The sequence below is a fragment of the Prunus avium genome, chromosome 3 (genome assembly GCF_965620075.1).
Source record: "Prunus avium chromosome 3, drPruAviu1.hap1.1, whole genome shotgun sequence".
In the NCBI taxonomy this organism is placed as follows: Eukaryota; Viridiplantae; Streptophyta; class Magnoliopsida; order Rosales; family Rosaceae; genus Prunus; species Prunus avium.
Genome location: NC_142286.1, coordinates 16,725,231 through 16,744,861, shown reverse-complemented (window position 1 = coordinate 16,744,861; position 19,631 = coordinate 16,725,231). Strand labels below are relative to the sequence as shown.

The 19,631-nt window shown below is 40.7% G+C and overlaps 1 non-coding gene across 1 annotated transcript; it reads right to left on the bottom strand.

The window, feature by feature from the left end:
• Positions 1-314: 314 nt before the first annotated feature.
• LOC148295701 (small nucleolar RNA R71) lies at positions 315-421 on the bottom strand. The gene has a single exon (XR_015834893.1). It is a non-coding gene; the product is annotated as a small nucleolar RNA R71 (small nucleolar RNA).
• Between the last annotated feature and the right edge of the window lie 19,210 nt (positions 422-19,631).

The following is a 19,631-nucleotide window of genomic DNA, read 5'->3' as shown; positions in this document are numbered from 1 at the left end:
CTTCGTGCATCGTCTATCCTCAACTCACAATTGACAGGTTTGAGCTTAGAAGTGGTATGATTCATCTTCTTCCAACTTATTATGGTAATACCACTGAGGATCCTTACATGCATGTTAAGCAATTCTTTGAAATATGTGCTACAATCAAAATTCAAGGACTTGATGATGAGCAGATTAAGATGAGGCTATTCCCATTCAGTTTAAAAGATAAGGCTAAGTCATGGTTATACTCTTTGCCTAATGCTTCAATTCGTACTTGGGATGAGCTTTCTAATAAGTTTTTGCAGAAATTCTTTCCAGCTCAAAAGACTAACAAGATTAGAAAGGAAATTCTTGGTTTCACACAAAGAGAAGGAGAAGCTTTTCATGAATGCTGGGAGAGGTACAAGGAGATGATGAGTTCTTGCCCACACCACAATATAGAGAGTTGGATGCAAATGCAATCTTTCTATGAAGGTTTGCTTGATTCCGAAAGGATGATGGTAGATGCAACAAGTGGAGAAGGACTGATGAACAAAACAGCAGATGAGGCTTTTACTCTCTTTGAATCTTTGAGTACCAACTCTCAACAATGGAGCTACAATAAAGGAAGAGGAGCTCCTATGAAAGCTGTGGTCTCTGAGGTAAGTACTAATAATGAGATTAATGCAAAACTTGATGTTATGTGTTCTTTGCTTCAACAGGCAGTGACTGGCCCTCTAGGAAGCAAAGAGGAAGTTCAAGACCAATCTTTTGCAAAGCACATGCTAGAGCAAGCAAATGCCCTTCAAGGAAGGAATCCTCAGAATGATCCTTACTCAAACACATACAATCCGGGGTGGAGAAATCATCCTAATTTCAGGTGGAGCAATAATTCAAATGTGCAACAATCTCAAGGACCTCCCCCAGGATTTCAAATACAACAAAGGCAATTCCAGCAAGCTCCCCAACAAGTACAAGAGCAAAGGGGTGATCAAATGGGAGAATTGCAAGACATGTTCAAGAAGTTCATGGGGCAACAGATGCAAACCAATCAGAATCTTCAAAATGCAGTGAACAAACTAGAAGTGCAAGTTGGGCAGATTGCATCCTCCATGAGCAATAGAGCATCCGGAACTTTTCCAAGCCAAACGGAGGTGAATCCAAGGCATCATGAGCAAGTTAAAGCAGTGCACATCTTGAGAAGTGGTAAACAAGTTGATAATAAGGTTGGAGATGCCAATGAAGAGCAAGAAGATGGAGAAAACGTGGAGATCATTCAGCCACCACAAGGGCAGCCCACAGGTTCCACCAAACAGCCCCTCAATTCTCTTGGAAAGAGCACAGGCCCTAAGGTATCATCTAATGCTAATCAAGTTCCAATTTCATCTAATGCTTTTAGGCCTATTGCACCCTTTCCCAGCAGGTTATCAAAGTCAAAGAAAGATCAAGGCTTGGATGAGATAATGGAAATATTCAAGAAAGTGCAAATCAACATCCCATTGCTCAATGCCATTGCTCAGATTCCAAAATATGCAAAATTTTTGAAGGATCTATGCACTAACAAGAGGAGATTCAAAGAGCATGAACAGGTTGCATTAAGTGAAGAGGTTAGTGCAGTCTTACAAAGAAAGCTACCTCCAAAGCTAAAGGATCCAGGTTCATTTTCTATACCTTGTATAGTTGGTGATTTTAAGTTTCAAAAAGCTTTGCTTGATCTTGGTGCATCCATTAACCTTATGCCATATCATGTTTATGAGAAACTTAACCTTGGTGAGTTGCAAGCCACATCTGTGAGCATTCAATTGGCAGATAGAACTATCAGGTACCCTAGGGGCATTCTAGAAGATGTTTTGGTGAAAGTAGAAGAGCTGATTTTGCCAGCTGATTTCTTGGTGTTGGAAATGGAAGAAGCACCAATTCATGACAATCAGTTACCACTCATTCTTGGTCGTCCATTCATGGCAACTGCCGGTGCAATTATTGATGTGAAGAAGGGTACATTGACTATGAACGTGTTTGATGAGACAATAGCATTCAAAGTGTTTGAAGCCTCCAAGTTTCCAAGTGATGAGCATGAAGTTTTCCAGCTTGATGCAATTGATAATATGGTGAAAGAAGCACTGCCAATGAGTTATTTGGAGCCTATTGAAGCATGCATCACACAAAGCATAAGGAAAGAAGAAGTGGACAGATTAGAGGCTGTGATCTCTCCTTTACTTCTTGAGCTTGTTTGCAGCATGGATAGCTACATAGAAGTGGGAAAGAGGTATGCAAACCAATTTGAATCTTTACCCGCACCTACTAATAAGGTTTTACCTTCTATTGTGCAGGCACCGGAGTTGGAATTAAAGCAATTGCCAACACACCTTAAATATGCTTATTTAGGTGAGAGTGAGACTCTACCTGTTATCATTGCCTCACACCTCGAACCAAATGATGAGAAGAAGCTTTTGAGGGTTCTAAAAGAGCACAAAACTGCGATTGGATGGAGCATTGCAGATATCAAAGGCATAAGCCCAACATCGTGCATGCATAGGATACTATTGGAGGACAATGCAGTGCCTAAGAGGGATGCCCAAAGACGTCTCAATCCAAACATGAAGGAGGTGGTAAGGAAAGAAGTAATGAAGCTTTTAGATGTTGGTATTATTTACCCTATTTCTGACAGTAAATGGGTGAGCCCAATACAAGTTGTCCATAGCCACTATTGCTTCCTTGATGGATATTCAGGTTACAACCAAATCGCCATAGCCCCAGAAGATCAAGAGAAGACAACCTTCACATGTCCCTTTGGTACTTTTGCTTATAGGAGGATGCCCTTTGGTCTTTGCAACGCCCCAGCCACTTTCCAAAGGTGCATGATGAGCATTTTCTCCGACATGGTAGAAAGGTTTATTGAGGTATTCATGGATGACTTCTCTGTCTTTTGGTGATTCTTTTGATCAATGTTTGCATAACTTATCTAAGGTGTTGGCTAGATGTGAACAAAATAACCTTGTGCTTAATTGGGAAAAATGTCATTTTATGGTTAACCAAGGCATAGTTCTTGGTCATGTCATCTCTAGTAATGGAATTGAGGTAGATAAAGCTAAGATTGATTTGATTGCTTCTATGCCCTCACCTACTTCTGTCAAAGAAGTACGTTCTTTCCTTGGCCATGCAGGTTTCTATAGGCGTTTCATTAAAGATTTTTCTAAGATTGCAAGGCCTTTGTGCAATCTCCTTGCCAAGGACATGGATTTTGTGTTTGATCAAAACTGTGAGAATGCTTTCAATGCTTTGAAAATGATGCTCACAACTGCCCCAATCATTATGCCACCGGATTGGAGCTTGCCTTTTGAACTGATGTGTGACGCCTCAGATTATGCTGTTGGAGCTGTTTTGGGGCAGCGAGTTGATAAGAAGCCACATGCCATCTACTATGCTAGTAGAACCCTCAACGATGCCCAACTCAACTATTCCACCACAGAGAAGGAGTTATTAGCTGTCATATTTGCTTTAGAGAAGTTCAGATCTTATTTGATTACTAACAAGGTCATTGTTTACACTGATCATGCAGCATTGAAATACTTGTTAGCTAAAAAGGATGCCAAGCCACGCCTCATTAGATGGATCCTCTTGTTGCAAGAGTTTGACTTGGAGATAAAAGATAAGAAAGGAAGTGAGAATGTGGTGGCTGATCACTTGAGTAGATTGGTGCATGTATCTAATGAAGAGGAGGATTCACTGCCATTGCGTGAAAGCTTCCCTGATGAGCAACTCTTCTCTATTTGTGCTTTGAATTCTCTTAATCCATTGCCTTGGTTTGCTGATATTGTTAACTACTTATGCACTAACGAACTCCCTACAGGGTTATCTACATTCCAACGTGACAAGCTTAGGAAACAAGCAAGATACTACTTTTGGGATGATCCATACCTATTCAAGCATTGTCCGGACCAAGTAATTCGAAGGTGTGTGCCTGAAGGTGATTTTAAGAGCATTCTAGAGTTTTGTCACTCCCATGCATGCGGAGGCCATTTTGGAGCAAAGAAGACTGCCAACAAAGTGCTACAATCAGGTTTCTTTTGGCCTACCCTTTTTAAGGATGCTTATACATTTTGTGCTTCATGTGATAGATGCCAACGGATGGGTAATTTGCATGCTAGAAATCAGATGCCTCTCACTAATATCTTAGTCATTGATATATTTGATGTTTGGGGAATTGATTTCATGGGCCCTTTTCCTACTTCTTATGGATTTGAATATATATTAGTTGCTGTCGATTATGTTTCCAAATGGGTGGAAGCCATTGCCACTAGAACTAATGATGCTAAGATTGTGATCAGTTTTCTCAGAGGAAATATTTTTACAAGGTTTGGCACACCAAGAGCAATCATTAGTGATGGTGGCTCCCATTTTGTTAACCAAGCTTTTGCAGCACTCTTGAAGAAGTATGGAATCAAGCATAAGGTGGCAACACCCTACCATCCTCAAACTAGTGGGCAGGTTGAGATAAGCAATAGGGAGATTAAGCACATACTTGAGAAGACAGTGAACACCACAAGGAAGGATTGGTACATGCGTTTGGAGGATGCATTGTGGGCTTATAGGACAGCTTATAAGACCCCCATAGGTATGTCTCCATATAGACTTGTTTTTGGTAAACCTTGTCACTTACCAGTGGAGCTTGAGCACAGGGCTTATTGGGCGATCAAGGCATTCAATTTTGACATGAAAGCTGCTGGTGAAAAGAGGAGGCTTCAACTCAATGAGTTGGAGGAGTTGCGACATGAGGCGTATGAGAACGCTAAGCTTTATAAGGAGAAAATAAAGCAGTATCATGACAAGAAGATTCTTAGGAAGACGTTTGAGGAAGGGCAGAAGGTTCTCTTATTCAATTCACGCCTTAAGCTCTTCCCAGGTAAGCTTCGTTCTCGGTGGATTGGCCCTTTTGTTATTACTAATGTGTTTGATCATGGCGCAGTGGAGATTCAAAATATTAAGGATGGCAGCACCTTCAAGGTGAACGGACATCGGTTGAAACCTTACTTTGATGCCAACTTTGATGCCAATATTGAGTCTCAAGCACTCAAGGAGCCTCCACCACTCTCTTGAAGCTCACCAAAGTTTGGACGTCCGGCTGAAGACATAAAACTTAGCGCTTCTTGGGAGGCAACCCAAGGTGATGAGGAGAAGATAGAACGTGCAAGGAGCTTGCTTGCGTCCTAATCGCTTCAAAGGGGAGTTGTTTTCTGAACTCTAACATTTGGTTATGTCTTTTCCTTATCTTCTTTCCTTTCATTTATGAGGCATTGCTTGTTCTTATACTCTAAACATTGAGGACAATGTTTCATTTAAGTTTGGGGGGAAGGATTCAGTTATGTTGTTTTATTGTCAAATTTTAAAATTTTTAAGTGTGTCTAGTGTCTAATAACGCAGGATTTTGTGTGTTGTTTCGTTATCCTTCCAAACACCTATGATAAGACTTGGATTTAATACTAATATGGTTTTTTCAGAAATTGATAGTCATTGTTTAAGGCCTATGTGTGATTCTGAGTGAACTTTGTCTTGCATGCCATCCTTGCACTTATTGAGCACTTTGCCAAGTTAGTCCAATTTCTTGCTACTTGGAGATGTTATGCAATTCTGCTTATTTCATGATCTTGGTTTCATGCTCTAGAACTTATTTGAATATCTCTTGAGACATTCTGTTGCCATACAATGCTTAGGAAGTGATTTAGGCCATGTTTAAATCGTTTGAGCCTTTCTAACCATCCCTCTACATGTATTCATCCCTAGTCAATCCATTTGAGCCTACGTTAAGCCTTTCTTTGTGTAAACCATTTCTACCATAATAAATCTCTGTTTCTTATCTTTACCTATTCTTTGAGCAATTAAAGCTATCTTTAAAGGAGAGTCATAAAGATTGCAAGGTTTTTGGAGCAAAACTGAGTCATTAGTGCTGTAACCCAAGTGTTGAAAAGAAATAAGTTTTGGGGTATTGTTAACTAATCAAAAGAGGTAATGAAGTGTGACCAATGTAGTCACGGCCCTAGGGTGTTATAAGGAAAGATCATGGTGATCTAGGGTAAAGAGCCACAAAATTAGGCCAAATAACACATTTGAAGGTGCTGAAATTATGTTGAAAATCTGCTCATGTATGTGTTCCTTGCTTGTTACAAAGTTCAGTAATCTCTCATGCTTTTACCTATGCTTTAGTTGTGCTCAAAATGTTGTTATATCTCCATGTCTCCTCTTTCATTCAACCACTACCCTAAGCCTCATTACAACCCTTGTAAAGTCCTTTTGATCCTTGGTAATGTGTGGTATTACTGTGGAGAGCTGATTTCATAATGAGCTTATGGGGCTCGAAATTCTTGATTGTGCTTTAAGTGTGTGCGCATGTACTTATTTGAGTTGCAGGTGTTGTTCTGATTTGGCATTCACACACTACACTTAAGGATGTCATTGTAAGCTTTGCACACTCTTGAATCATGTGTGGAACTTAGATTGTGATTGTTGTGTTTCTTTGGAACCATATACTTTGATGATTCTTTGAGGATATTGTTTGGAAGGCTAGCTGCTTATTTTCTGTTTTCTAAGTTGTAGTTTTATTTTGTTTGCTCGAGGACTAGCAAAGTCTAAGTTTGGGGGTATTTGATAAGTTCATAATTTCACACATTTGCATGCCTTCGTTACTTAGTAATTTTGTTTAGTTTCTCTTTATTTCAAGTCACTTACCTATGTTTGTGTGTTCTATAGGTTGAAGGCAGCAAGAGATTGCTTTTGAAGCAAAATGGTGCAAAACGTGCAAAAACTGGATATTGAGTTAGAAGTTCATTTCGGACTTATCTTCTTCATCCGAGCTTGGATTGGGCCAATACTTGTGTGGTTGGATCAGAGACATTCTGAACTTCAAAATGGATATCTTAAAGTCATATTTGGATTCAGCCAAACCCAATCCGTGAGCCCATCAAAATACACATCATGCTGACATGAGGATGAGCTGATGGATGCTTGGTCATGGTGAGCTAGGCATGAGCTATTGGTTTCTGGATGGATGCTTGATCATGCTGACATGAAGATGACCTATGGCTGCTGGTGGGATTTATTAGTGCAGCAACCAATTCTGATTATCTAAATACAAGTGTTGTATGCATTAGTCATATTCAATTCAGAATTCCCCTTTCCTTCTCCCTATAAATACCACTTCCATTCCACATCCCAGACACAATTCACTTCATCCATTACTTCCATACACACATTCAGATTCACCACAAAGAGAGAGAGAGAGCTAGCTGCAAAGGAGGGAGAGCTGGGAGCTGTCCTGGAAACTACCTTGCTGCCACCAGCTAGTTCTTCTATTCTCTTTATTCTACCTATGTATTTCTTATCTTCTGTATTCATAATTATGTTTAACTAATCCATTTTGTTAGGGCTTAGGATGAAGCCCTAGTCATGCATATTCAATGTTATGGATGATTTCATAGTTAATTGATTTCCTTGCTTTCATTATCAAGTTGTTAATCTCCAGCTTATTATGTGCTTGATGTATGTTTTCTTGGAGTAGCTAACTAGGATTTTATGCATCTAGCACAGGTTGGGAAGGGGTTTAGATTCACCAATTCTACTCTCCTTTCACAAGCAACACATGAATGGCCTAAGAATCATTCAAGGGGTTAATAACCATAGGTTGACTAGGACAGATACCATGTTCTAGGACTTGTGTGATTATCATATTCTCAAGGAACTTAATGACTCTTATATGCTTTATTCTAAGTAGATACCATGCTTAGGTTGCATATTAGAGATCACGTGTTGTGTAGATACCATGCACAATTACATGCCTTAGGAGAATCATGCATCCTGCACCTAGATACCATAGGCTTGTATGCGATAATCTATTGTTAATGAAGCTTGAGTCAATTTCTATGCATTCATAACTTGGATAGGAAGACTAGTGGTAGATTCCAAGGCTCTAACACTTCTCAATCATTGTTTCACAACTTGTTCATTGCTGCCATTGTTTACTTCCAGCACTTCCATTTCATTCTCTTGTTTTCATTTAAACAACAAAAACCCCCCATTCGAGTGCGTGTGTGGTGCTAGGATTCTGTCCTAGACCTTGCCAATTGTTAGTTAGTTTGTTTCTTTGTTTTCAGTTTTTCCATCATTCTAAGTAGTTTAACTTGCAACCAAGTTACCATTCTCCGTGGGATCGACCTCGTATTTCATAAGCTATACTATAAATGGTTCGTGCACTTGCGAGAATTGAAGTTTCTATTTTTAATAACTCATTTTAGTTGTTAGGAATAGGCTCAACACTCACCAAATGACTCCTCCCACCATATTATGATTTTGCCCATGTTTTGGGCTCGATCCGAATTGGACAATTCAAGTTCAACGGCAGTTCGTTCCTAATTGGAGTGGTTGGGGTATTCCATACTTCTAGCAATTGGATTTCACTCAAAACTAACCAAATGACTCCTCCCACCATATTATGATGTTGCCCAAGTTTTGGGCTCGATCCGAATTCAATAGGTGTGAGAAATTGGACAATTCAAGTTCAACGGCAGTTCGTTCCTAATTGGAATGGTTGGTGTATTCCGTACTTCTAGCGATTGGATTTCACTCAAAACTCACCAAATGACTCCTCCCACCATATTATGATGTTGCCCAAGTTTTGGGCTCGATCCGAAATGAACAGTTCTTCCAAATTGGACAATTCAAGTTCAACGGCAGTTCGTTCCTAACTGGAGTGGTTGGTGTATTCCATACTTCTAGCGATTGGATTTCACTCAAAACTCACCAAATGACTCCTCCCACCATATTATGATGTTGCCCAAGTTTTGGGCTCGATCCGAAATCAATAGGTGTGAGAAATTGGACAATTCAAGTTCAACGGCAGTTCGTTCCTAATTGGAGTGGTTGGTGTATTCCATACTTCTAGCGATTGGATTTCACTCAAAACTCACCAAATGACTCCTCCCACCATATTATGATGTTGCCCAAGTTTTGGGCTCGATCCGAAATCAATAGGTGTTCCAAATTGGACATTTCAAGTTCAACGGCAGTTCATTCCTAATTGGAGTGGTTGGTGTATTCCATACTTCTAGCAATCGGATTTCACCCAAAACTCACCAAATGACTCCTCCCACCATGTTATGATGTTGCCCAAGTTTTGGGCTCGATCCGAAATCAATAGGTGTTCCAAATTGGACAATTCAAGTTCAACGGCAGTTCGTTCCAAATTGGAGTGGTTGGTGTATTCCATAGTTCTGGCGATTGGATTTCACTCAAAAGTCACCAAATGACTCTTACCACCATATTATTACGTTGCCCAAGTTTTGGGCTCGATCCGAAATCAATAGATGTGAGAAATTGGACAATTCAAGTTCAACGGCAGTTCGTTCCTAATTGGAGTGGTTGGCGTTTTCCATACTTCTAGCGATTGGATTTCACTCAAAACTCACCAAATGACTCCTCCCACCATATTATGATGTTGCCCAAGTTTTGGGCTCGATCCGAAATCAATAGGTGTTCCAAATTGGACAATTCAAGTTCAACGGCAGTTCGTTCCTAATTGAAGTGGTTGGTGTATTCCATACTTCTAGCGATCGGATTTCACTCAAAACTCACCAAATGACTCCTCCCACCATATTAAGTTTTTTCCCAAGTTTTGGGCTCGATCCGAAATCAATAGGTGTTCGAAATTGGACAATTCAAGTTCATTGGCAGTTCGTTCCTAATTGGAGTGGTTGGTGTGTTCCATACTTCTAGCGATTGGATTTCACTCAAAACTCACCAAATGACTCCTCCCACCATATTATGATGTTGCACAAGTTCTGGGCTCGATCCGAAATCAATGGGTGTTCCAAATTGGACAATTCAAGTTCAACGGCAGTTCGTTCCTAATTGGAGTGGTTGGTGTATTCCATACTTCTAGCGATTGGATTTCACTCAAAACTCACCAAATGACTCCTCCCACCATATTATGATGTTGCCCAAGTTTTGGGCTCGATCCGAATTCAACAGTTGTGAGAAATTGGTCAATTCAATTTCAACGACAGTTTTTTCCTAATTGGAGTGGTTGGTGTATTCCATACTTCTAGCGATTGGATTTCTCTCAAAACTCACCAAATGACTCCTCCCACCATATTATGATGTTGCCCAAGTTTTGGGCTCGATCAGAAATCAATACGTGTGAGAAATTGGATAATTCAATTTCAACGGCAGTTCGTTCCTAATTGGAGTGGTTGGTGTATTCCATACTTCTAGCGATTGGATTTCCCTCAAAACTCACCAAATGACTCCTCCCACCATATTATGATGTTGCCCAAGTTTTGGGCTCGATCCGAATTCGATAGGTGTGAGAAATTGGCCAATTCAATTTCAACGACAGTTCTTTCCTAATTGGAGTGGTTGGTGTATTCCATACTTCTAGCGATTGGATTTCACTCAAAACTCACCAAATGACTCCTCCCACCATATTATGATGTTGCCCAAGTTTTGGGCTCGATCCGAATTCAACAGGTGTGAGAAATTGGTCAATTCAATTTCAACGACAGTTCTTTCCTAATTGGAGTGGTTGGTGTATTCCATACTTCTAGCGATTGGATTTCTCTCAAAACTCACCAAATGACTCCTCCCACCATATTATGACGTTGCCCAAGTTTTGGGCTCGATCCGAAATCAATAGGTGTGAGAAATTGGACAATTCAAGTTCAACGGCAGTTCGTTCCTAATTGGAGTGGTTGGGGTATTCCATACTTCTAGCAATTGGATTTCACTCAAAACTAACCAAATGACTCCTCCCACCATATTATGTTGTTGCCCAAGTTTTGGGCTCGATCCGAATTCAATAGGTGTGAGAAATTGGACAATTCAAGTTCAACGGCAGTTCGTTCCTAATTGGAGTGGTTGGTGTATTCCGTACTTCTAGCGATTGGATTTCACTCAAAACTCACCAAATGACTCCTCCCACCATATTATGATGTTGCCCAAGTTTTGGGCTCGATCCGAAATGAACAGTTCTTCCAAATTGGACAATTCAAGTTCAACGGCAGTTCGTTCCTAACTGGAGTGGTTGGTGTATTCCATACTTCTAGCGATTGGATTTCACTCAAAACTCACCAAATGACTCCTCCCACCATATTATGATGTTGCCCAAGTTTTGGGCTCGATCCGAAATCAATAGCTGTGAGAAATTGGTCAATTCAATTTCAACGACAGTTCGTTCCTAATTGGAGTGGTTGGTGTATTCCATACGTCTAGCGATTGGATTTCACTCAAAACTCACCAAATGACTCCTCCCACTATATTATGATGTTGCCCAAGTTTTGGGCTCGATCCGAAATCAATAGATGTTTCAAATTGGACAATTCAAGTTCAACGGCAGTTCGTTCCTAATTGGAGTGGTTGGTGTATTCCTTACTTCTAGCGATTGGATTTCACTCAAAACTCACCAAATGACTCCTCACACCATATTATGATGTTGCCCAAGTTTTGGGCTCGATCCGAAATCAATAGCTGTGAGAAATTGGACAATTCAAGTTCAACGGCAGTTCGTTCCTAATTGGAGTGGTTGGGGTATTCCATACTTCTAGCAGTTGGATTTCACCCAAAACACACCAAATGACTCCTCCCACCATATTATGATGTTGCCCAAGTTTTGGGCTCGATCCGAAATCAATAGGTGTGAGAAATTTGTCAATTCAATTTCAACGACAGTTCTTTCCTAATTGGAGTGGTTGGTGTATTCCTTACTTCTACCGATTGGATTTCACTCAAAACACAACAAATGAGTCCTCCCACCATATTATGATGTTGCCCAAGTTTTGGGCTCGATCCGAAATCAATAGCTGTGAGAAATTGGACAATTCAAGTTCAACGGCAGTTCGTTCCTAATTGGAGTGGTTGGGGTATTCCATACTTCTAGCAGTTGGATTTCACCCAAAACACACCAAATGACTCCTCCCACCATATTATGATGTTGCCCAAGTTTTGGGCTCGATCCGAAATCAATAGGTGTGAGAAATTTGTCAATTCAATTTCAACGACAGTTCTTTCCTAATTGGAGTGGTTGGTGTATTCCTTACTTCTACCGATTGGATTTCACTCAAAACACAACAAATGAGTCCTCCCACCATATTATGATGTTGCCCAAGTTTTGGGCTCGATCCGAAATCAATAGTTCTTCCAAATTGGACAATTCAAGTTCAACGGCAGTTCGTTCCTAATTGGAGTGGTTGGTGTATTCCATACTTCTAGCGATTGGATTTTACTCAAAACTCATTAAATGACTCCTCCCACCATATAATGACGTTGCCCAAGTTTTGGGCTCAATCCGAAATCAATAGGTGTTCCAAATTGGACAATTCAAGTTCAACGGCAGTTCGTTCCTAATTGGAGTGGTTGGTGTATTCCATACTTCTAGCGATTGGATTTCACTCAAAACTCACCAAATGACTCCTCCCACCATATTATGATGTTGCACAAGTTTTGGGCTCGATCCGAAATCAACGGGTATTCCAAATTGGACAATTCAAGTTCAACGGCAGTTCGTTCCTAATTGGAGTGGTTGGTGTATTTCATACTTCTAGCGATTGGATTTCACTCAAAACTCAACAAATGACTCCTCCCACCACGTTATGATGTTGCCCAGGTTTTGGGCTCGATCAGAAATCAATACGTGTGAGAAATTGGATAATTCAATTTCAACGGCAGTTCGTTCCTAATTGGAGTGGTTGGTGTATTCCATACTTCTAGCGATTGGATTTCCCTCAAAACTAACCAAATGACTCCTCCCACCATATTATGATGTTGCCCAAGTTTTGGGCTCGATCCGAATTCGATAGGTGTGAGAAATTGGTCAATTCAATTTCAACGACAGTTCTTTCCTAATTGGAGTGGTTGGTGTATTACATACTTCTAGCAATTGGATTTCACTCAAAACTCACCAAATGACTCCTCCCACCATATTATGATGTTGCCCAAGTTTTGGGCTCGATCCGAATTCAATAGGTGTGAGAAATTGGTCAATTCAATTTCAACGACAATTCTTTCCTAATTGGAGTGGTTGGTGTATTCCAAACTTCTAACGATTGGATTTCACTCAAATTTCACCAAATCACTCCTCCCACCATATTATGATGTTGCCCAAGTTTTGGGCTCGATCCGAAATCAATAGGTGTTCGAATATGACAATTCAAGTTCAACGGCAGTTCGTTCCCAACTGGAATGGTTGGTGTATTCCGTACTTCAAGCGATTGGATTTCACTCAAAACTCAACAAATGACTCCTCCCACCATATTATGATGTTGCCCAAGTTTTGGAATCGATCCGAAATCAATAGGTCTTCCAAATTGGACAATTCAAGTTCAACGGCAGTTCGTTCCTAATTGGAGTGGTTGGTGTATTCCATACTTCTAGCGATTGGATTTCACTCAAAACTCACCAAATGACTCCTCCCACCATATTACGATGTTGCCCAAGTTTTGGGCTCGATCCGAAATCAGTAGGTGTGAGGAATTGGACAATTCAAGTTCAACGGCAGTTCGTTCCTAACTGGAGTGGTTGGTGTATTCCATACTTCTAGCGATTGGATTTCACTCAAAACTCACCAAATGACTCCTCCCACTATATTATGATGTTGCCCAAGTTTTGGGCTCGATCCGAAATCAATAGATGTTTCAAATTGGACAATTCAAGTTCAACGGCAGTTCGTTCCTAATTGGAGTGGTTGGTGTATTCCTTACTTCTAGCGATTGGATTTCACTCAAAACTCACCAAATGACTCCTCACACCATATTATGATGTTGCCCAAGTTTTGGGCTCGATCCGAAATCAATAGCTGTGAGAAATTGGACAATTCAAGTTCAACGGCAGTTCGTTCCTAATTGGAGTGGTTGGGGTATTCCATACTTCTAGCAGTTGGATTTCACCCAAAACACACCAAATGACTCCTCCCACCATATTATGATGTTGCCCAAGTTTTGGGCTCGATCCGAAATCAATAGGTGTGAGAAATTTGTCAATTCAATTTCAACGACAGTTCTTTCCTAATTGGAGTGGTTGGTGTATTCCTTACTTCTACCGATTGGATTTCACTCAAAACACAACAAATGAGTCCTCCCACCATATTATGATGTTGCCCAAGTTTTGGGCTCGATCCGAAATCAATAGCTGTGAGAAATTGGACAATTCAAGTTCAACGGCAGTTCGTTCCTAATTGGAGTGGTTGGGGTATTCCATACTTCTAGCAGTTGGATTTCACCCAAAACACACCAAATGACTCCTCCCACCATATTATGATGTTGCCCAAGTTTTGGGCTCGATCCGAAATCAATAGGTGTGAGAAATTTGTCAATTCAATTTCGACGACAGTTCTTTCCTAATTGGAGTGGTTGGTGTATTCCTTACTTCTACCGATTGGATTTCACTCAAAACACAACAAATGAGTCCTCCCACCATATTATGATGTTGCCCAAGTTTTGGGCTCGATCCGAAATCAATAGCTGTGAGAAATTGGACAATTCAAGTTCAACGGCAGTTCGTTCCTAATTGGAGTGGTTGGGGTATTCCATACTTCTAGCAGTTGGATTTCACCCAAAACACACCAAATGACTCCTCCCACCATATTATGATGTCGTCCAAGTTTTGGGCTCGATCCGAAATCAATAGGTGTGAGAAATTTGTCAATTCAATTTCAACGACAGTTCTTTCCTAATTGGAGTGGTTGGTGTATTCCTTACTTCTACCGATTGGATTTCACTCAAAACACAACAAATGAGTCCTCCCACCATATTATGATGTTGCCCAAGTTTTGGGCTCGATCCGAAATCAATAGTTCTTCCAAATTGGACAATTCAAGTTCAACGGCAGTTCGTTCCTAATTGGAGTGGTTGGTGTATTCCATACTTCTAGCGATTGGATTTTACTCAAAACTCATTAAATGACTCCTCCCACCATATAATGACGTTGCCCAAGTTTTGGGCTCAATCCGAAATCAATAGGTGTTCCAAATTGGACAATTCAAGTTCAACGGCAGTTCGTTCCTAATTGGAGTGGTTGGTGTATTCCATACTTCTAGCGATTGGATTTCACTCAAAACTCACCAAATGACTCCTCCCACCATATTATGATGTTGCACAAGTTTTGGGCTCGATCCGAAATCAACGGGTATTCCAAATTGGACAATTCAAGTTCAACGGCAGTTCGTTCCTAATTGGAGTGGTTGGTGTATTTCATACTTCTAGCGATTGGATTTCACTCAAAACTCAACAAATGACTCCTCCCACCACGTTATGATGTTGCCCAGGTTTTGGGCTCGATCAGAAATCAATACGTGTGAGAAATTGGATAATTCAATTTCAACGGCAGTTCGTTCCTAATTGGAGTGGTTGGTGTATTCCATACTTCTAGCGATTGGATTTCCCTCAAAACTCACCAAATGACTCCTCCCACCATATTATGATGTTGCCCAAGTTTTGGGCTCGATCCGAATTCGATAGGTGTGAGAAATTGGTCAATTCAATTTCAACGACAGTTCTTTCCTAATTGGAGTGGTTGGTGTATTACATACTTCTAGCAATTGGATTTCACTCAAAACTCACCAAATGACTCCTCCCACCATATTATGATGTTGGCCAAGTTTTGGGCTCGATCCGAATTCAATAGGTGTGAGAAATTGGTCAATTCAATTTCAACGACAATTCTTTCCTAATTGGAGTGGTTGGTGTATTCCAAACTTCTAACGATTGGATTTCACTCAAATTTCACCAAATCACTCCTCCCACCATATTATGATGTTGCCCAAGTTTTGGGCTCGATCCGAAATCAATAGGTGTTCGAATATGACAATTCAAGTTCAACGGCAGTTCGTTCCCAACTGGAATGGTTGGTGTATTCCGTACTTCAAGCGATTGGATTTCACTCACAACTCAACAAATGACTCCTCCCACCATATTATGATGTTGCCCAAGTTTTGGAATCGATCCGAAATCAATAGGTCTTCCAAATTGGACAATTCAAGTTCAACGGCAGTTCGTTCCTAATTGGAGTGGTTGGTGTATTCCATACTTCTAGCGATTGGATTTCACTCAAAACTCACCAAATGACTCCTCCCACCATATTACGATGTTGCCCAAGTTTTGGGCTCGATCCGAAATCAGTAGGTGTGAGGAATTGGACAATTCAAGTTCAACGGCAGTTCGTTCCTAACTGGAGTGGTTGGTGTATTCCATACTTCTAGCGATTGGATTTTACTCAAAACTCATTAAATGACTCCTCCCACCATATAATGACGTTGCCCAAGTTTTGGGCTCAATCCGAAATCAATAGGTGTTCCAAATTGGACAATTCAAGTTCAACGGCAGTTCGTTCCTAATTGGAGTGGTTGGTGTATTCCATACTTCTAGCGATTGGATTTCACTCAAAACTCACCAAATGACTCCTCCCACCATATTATGATGTTGCACAAGTTTTGGGCTCGATCCGAAATCAACGGGTATTCCAAATTGGACAATTCAAGTTCAACGGCAGTTCGTTCCTAATTGGAGTGGTTGGGGTATTCCATACTTCTAGCAGTTGGATTTCACCCAAAACACACCAAATGACTCCTCCCACCATATTATGATGTTGCCCAAGTTTTGGGCTCGATCCGAAATCAATAGGTGTGAGAAATTTGTCAATTCAATTTCAACGACAGTTCTTTCCTAATTGGAGTGGTTGGTGTATTCCTTACTTCTACCGATTGGATTTCACTCAAAACACAACAAATGAGTCCTCCCACCATATTATGATGTTGCCCAAGTTTTGGGCTCGATCCGAAATCAATAGCTGTGAGAAATTGGACAATTCAAGTTCAACGGCAGTTCGTTCCTAATTGGAGTGGTTGGGCTATTCCATACTTCTAGCAGTTGGATTTCACCCAAAACACACCAAATGACTCCTCCCACCATATTATGATGTTGCCCAAGTTTTGGGCTCGATCCGAAATCAATAGGTGTGAGAAATTTGTCAATTCAATTTCAACGACAGTTCTTTCCTAATTGGAGTGGTTGGTGTATTCCTTACTTCTACCGATTGGATTTCACTCAAAACACAACAAATGAGTCCTCCCACCATATTATGATGTTGCCCAAGTTTTGGGCTCGATCCGAAATCAATAGTTCTTCCAAATTGGACAATTCAAGTTCAACGGCAGTTCGTTCCTAATTGGAGTGGTTGGTGTATTCCATACTTCTAGCGATTGGATTTTACTCAAAACTCACCAAATGACTCCTCCCACCATATAATGACGTTGCCCAAGTTTTGGGCTCAATCCGAAATCAATAGGTGTTCCAAATTGGACAATTCAAGTTCAACGGCAGTTCGTTCCTAATTGGAGTGGTTGGTGTATTCCATACTTCTAGCGATTGGATTTCACTCAAAACTCACCAAATGACTCCTCCCACCATATTATGATGTTGCACAAGTTTTGGGCTCGATCCGAAATCAACGGGTATTCCAAATTGGACAATTCAAGTTCAACGGCAGTTCGTTCCTAATTGGAGTGGTTGGTGTATTTCATACTTCTAGCGATTGGATTTCACTCAAAACTCAACAAATGACTCCTCCCACCATGTTATGATGTTGCCCAGGTTTTGGGCTCGATCAGAAATCAATACGTGTGAGAAATTGGATAATTCAATTTCAACGGCAGTTCGTTCCTAATTGGAGTGGTTGGTGTATTCCATACTTCTAGCGATTGGATTTCCCTCAAAACTCACCAAATGACTCCTCCCACCATATTATGTTGTTGCCCAAGTTTTGGGCTCGATCCGAATTCGATAGGTGTGAGAAATTGGTCAATTCAATTTCAACGACAGTTCTTTCCTAATTGGAGTGGTTGGTGTATTACATACTTCTAGCGATTGGATTTCACTCAAAACTCACCAAATGACTCCTCCCACCATATTATGATGTTGCCCAAGTTTTGGGCTCGATCCGAATTCAATAGGTGTGAGAAATTGGTCAATTCAATTTCAACGACAATTCTTTCCTAATTGGAGTGGTTGGTGTATTCCAAACTTCTAACGATTGGATTTCACTCAAATTTCACCAAATCACTCCTCCCACCATATTATGATGTTGCCCAAGTTTTGGGCTCGATCCGAAATCAATAGGTGTTCGAATATGACAATTCAAGTTCAACGGCAGTTCGTTCCCAACTGGAATGGTTGGTGTATTCCGTACTTCAAGCGATTGGATTTCACTCACAACTCAACAAATGACTCCTCCCACCATATTATGATGTTGCCCAAGTTTTGGAATCGATCCGAAATCAATAGGTCTTCCAAATTGGACAATTCAAGTTCAACGGCAGTTCGTTCCTAATTGGAGTGGTTGGTGTATTCCATACTTCTAGGGATTGGATTTCACTCAAAACTCACCAAATGACTCCTCCCACCATATTACGATGTTGCCCAAGTTTTGGGCTCGATCCGAAATCAGTAGGTGTGAGAAATTGGACAATTCAAGTTCAACGGCAGTTCGTTCCTAACTGGAGTGGTTGGTGTATTCCATACTTCTAGCGATTGGATTTCACTCAAAACTCACCAAACGACTACTCCCACCATATTATGATGTTGCCCAAGTTTTGGGCTCGATCTGAAATCAATACGTGTTCCAAATTGGACAATTCAAGTTCAACGGCAGTTCGTTCATAATTGGAGTGGTTGGTGTATTCCATACTTCTAGGGATTGGATTTCACTCAAAACTCACCAAATGACTCCTCCCACCATATTACGATGTTGCCCAAGTTTTGGGCTCGATCCGAAATCAGTAGGTGTGAGAAATTGGACAATTCAAGTTCAACGGCAGTTCGTTCCTAACTGGAGTGGTTGGTGTATTCCATACTTCTAGCGATTGGATTTCACTCAAAACTCACCAAATGACTCCTCCTACCATATTATGATGTTGCCCAAGTTTTGGGCTCAATCCGAAATCAATACTTGTTCCAAATTGGACAATTCAAGTTCAACGGCAGTTCGTTCCTAATTGGAGTGGTTGGTGTATTCCATACTTCTAGCGATTGGATTTCACTCAAAACTCACCAAATGACTCCTCCCACCATATTATGATGTTGCCCAAGTTTTGGGCTCGATCCGAAATCAATAGGTGTGAGAAATTGGACAATTCAAGTTCAACGGCAGTTCGTTCCTAATTGGAGTGGTTGGTGTATTCCATACTTCTAGCGATTGGATTTCACTCAAAACTCACCAAATGACTCCTCCCACCATATTATGATGTTGCCCAAGTTTTGGGCACGATCCGAAGTCAATAGGTGTGAGAAATTGGACAATTCAAGTTCAACGGCAGTTCGTTCCAAACTGGAGTGGTTGGTGTATATACTTCTAGCGATTGGATTTCACTCAAAACTCACCAAATGACTCCTCCCACCATATTATGATGTTGCCCAAGTTTTGGGCTTGATCCGAATTCAACAGGTGTGAGAAATTGGTCAATTCAATTTCAACGACAGTTCTTTCCTAATTGGAGTGGTTGGTGTATTCCATACTTCTAGCGATTGGATTTCTCTCAAAACTCACCAAATGACTCCTCCCACCATATTATGATGTTGCCCAAGTTTTGGACTCGATCCGAAATCAGTAGGTGTGAGAAATTGGACAATTCAAGTTCAACG